This window comes from Propithecus coquereli, unplaced genomic scaffold (assembly GCF_000956105.1).
Source record: "Propithecus coquereli isolate 6110/MARCELLA unplaced genomic scaffold, Pcoq_1.0 Scaffold116, whole genome shotgun sequence".
Classification (NCBI taxonomy): Eukaryota; Metazoa; Chordata; class Mammalia; order Primates; family Indriidae; genus Propithecus; species Propithecus coquereli.
In genome coordinates, this window is record NW_012135636.1 from 1,569,463 (window position 1) to 1,572,388 (window position 2,926).

Genomic DNA, 2,926 nt, shown 5'->3' on the forward strand with positions numbered 1-2,926 from the left:
CTTAGCAGTGTGATCAAGCCCAAGGACATGACTAAACCAATTTCAAACTCCCATTCTTTGAGCATTTACTTACTGATATTCCTTGTACCAATCTCTGTATCATTCAAGGTTTAGTCAGGAAACAGAAACTTTACCTGTTATTTGAATAGAGAAAAGTTAATATAAACATTATTAATTAGGATATTAACTGAAAAGGCAATAAGAAAACAATATAATGTAGAAGAAGGTAACAGGAAACAATAACATATCAAGAAGAAGCTAACCACTCTAGGGATGGGGGGACAAAAGGAAGAGTTTAGAATTATTAAAATTTATTAGAGGAACCAGCCCTATGGATTCCCTCAGAAGGGGGTGCTATTCTGATGGGATTGGTGTCTTAAGGTGAGCATGATGAGGCTGATTTGGCAAGTATTGAAAACGGCAGATAGAGCATCTAACCATTATAGGACAAGGTTATACAGTCTGAGAAACATATAATTGGAATTCTAAAAGGAGAATTGAGAGAGAATGGGCAAAGATATATTTCAAGAGATGATGACAGGAATTTCAAAAAATAATGCAGGACATCAAACTACAGATCCAAGAAGCTTGCAGAAGCTCAGTAGCTACATACTGTTGTGTAACAACTCACCTCAATGGCTTAAAACAATGAACATTTGTTATCTCATAGTTTCTGTAGGTCAGAAATTCAGGAATGGCTTTGCTTGGTGTTCTGTCACCCACTCTGGAGAAACCCAGAAAGACATAAGCCACAATACCTTTTAGGACCTAGTCTCTCAAGATTCACATCGTAACTTCCATCTGATTTTATTTGTTAGAACCAAGTAACTATGTCTGGCCAGCACTCAAGGGCTGAGAAATTAGACTCCACATCTCCATTTCAAAAGTGAAGGAGAAATAAAGATTTTTAAAAGAGAACAAAACTAATGTAATTCATTACTAGCAGAACTGCACTATAAGAAATGTTAAAGGAAGTTCTTCAGGCAAAAGGACTACAATACCAGAAAAAAACTTTTATATACACAATGAAATAAAGATCTTAAGAAATGGTTAAAGTGACACATGAAAGATATTTTTTCTTATTTTTATTTGCCCTGGAGGTAATTGACTGTCTAAAGCAAATATAGTGACAAATTACTGTGGATTTTATAGCATGTGTAAAAGGAATGTGTGATAACATAGCACAAAAATTGGGAGGTAGGAATTGTAAGTACATAGTTGTAAGGTCTCTACACATGAAGCAATATAATACTTGAAGGTAGACTATGATAAATTAAAGATATATATTATAAACTCTAGGGTAAATAAAAATATTTTAAAAGAGGTATAAATTATAAGTTAATAATAGAGATAAGAAAGAATCATAAAAATACTTAGTTAATTCAAAGGAATCACAAAAAGAAGTAGAAACAAAAAAGAGATGGAGCAAATAGAAAAGGTAATAGATTTTAATTCAACCATATCAATAAATGATCTAAACACAGAGATTGGCAAATTGCATTAAAATTAAGCTCTAGTTATATGCTGACTAAAGGAAATCCACTTTAAATATAGACATAAGTTAAAAGATGGAAAAAAATATACTATCCAGGAACCAGTCAAGGTTGCCCACTATCTCCACTTCTGTTCAACATAGTGCTGCTGGAAGTCCTTGCCAGAGCAATCAGACAAGAGAAAGGAATTAAGTGTCCGAATGGGGGCAGACAACGTCAAACTCTCACTTTTTGCCAATGATATGCTATTATATCTAGAAAATCCCAAGGTTCAACCAAGAGACTCCTGGAATTGATAAATGAATTCAGTAAAGTCTCAGGATACAAAATTAATGCACAAAAATCAGTGGCATTCATATACTCCAATAACCGTCAAGCTGCAAATCAAATCAAAGACACAACACCTTTCACAATAGCATCAAAGAAAATTAAATATTTAGGAGTATATTTAACAGAGGTGAGAGATATTTATAGGGAGAACTATGAAACACTGAGAAAAGAAATTGTAGAAGATGTATACAGCTGGAAATCCCTACCATGCTCACGGATTGGTAGAATCAATATTGTTAAAATATCCATTCTACCTAAAGTGATCTATAGAATTAATGCAATCCCCATCAAAATTCCACCATCATTCTTTACAGATTTAGAAAAAATAACTCTATGCTTCATCTAGAACCAGAGAAGACCTTGTATAGCCAAAGCAATCTTAAGCATAAAAAAAAAAAAAAAAAATTGGGCCGGGCGCGGTGGCTCACGCCTGTAATCCTAGCATTCTGGGAGGCCGAGGCAGGTGGATTGTTTGAGCTCAGGAGTTCGAAACCAGCCTGAGCAAGAGTGAGACCCCGTCTCTACTAAAAATAGAAAGAAATTAATCGGACAACTAAAAATATATAGAAAAAATTAGCCGGGCATGGTGGCGCATGCCTGTAGTCCCAGCTACTCGGGAGGCTGAGGCAGGATTGCTTGAGCCCAGGAGTTAGGTTGCTGTGAGCTAGGCTGACACCACGGCACTCACTCTAGCCCAGGCAACAAAAGCGAGACTCTGTCTCAAAAAAAAAAAACAACAAAAAACAAAAAAAAACAAATTGGTAGATAGCCAAAGCAATCTTAAGCATAAAAAGAAACAAATTGGTAGGCATTAGTCTACCAGACTTCAAACTTTACTACAAGTCTATAGTAACTAAAACAGCATGGTACTGGCATAAGAACAGAGATATAGACCTTTGGAATAGGATGGAGATCCCAGATATAAAAACATCCTCATTCTCATCTAATCTTTGACAAAGCAGACAAAAGTATACATTGGGGAAAAGAATCTCTATTCAATAAATGGTGCTGGGAAAACTGGATCCCCACCTCTCACCTCTCACAAAAGTCAGCTCACAATGGATAACAGACTTAAACCTAAGGCACAAAACCTTAAGAATTCT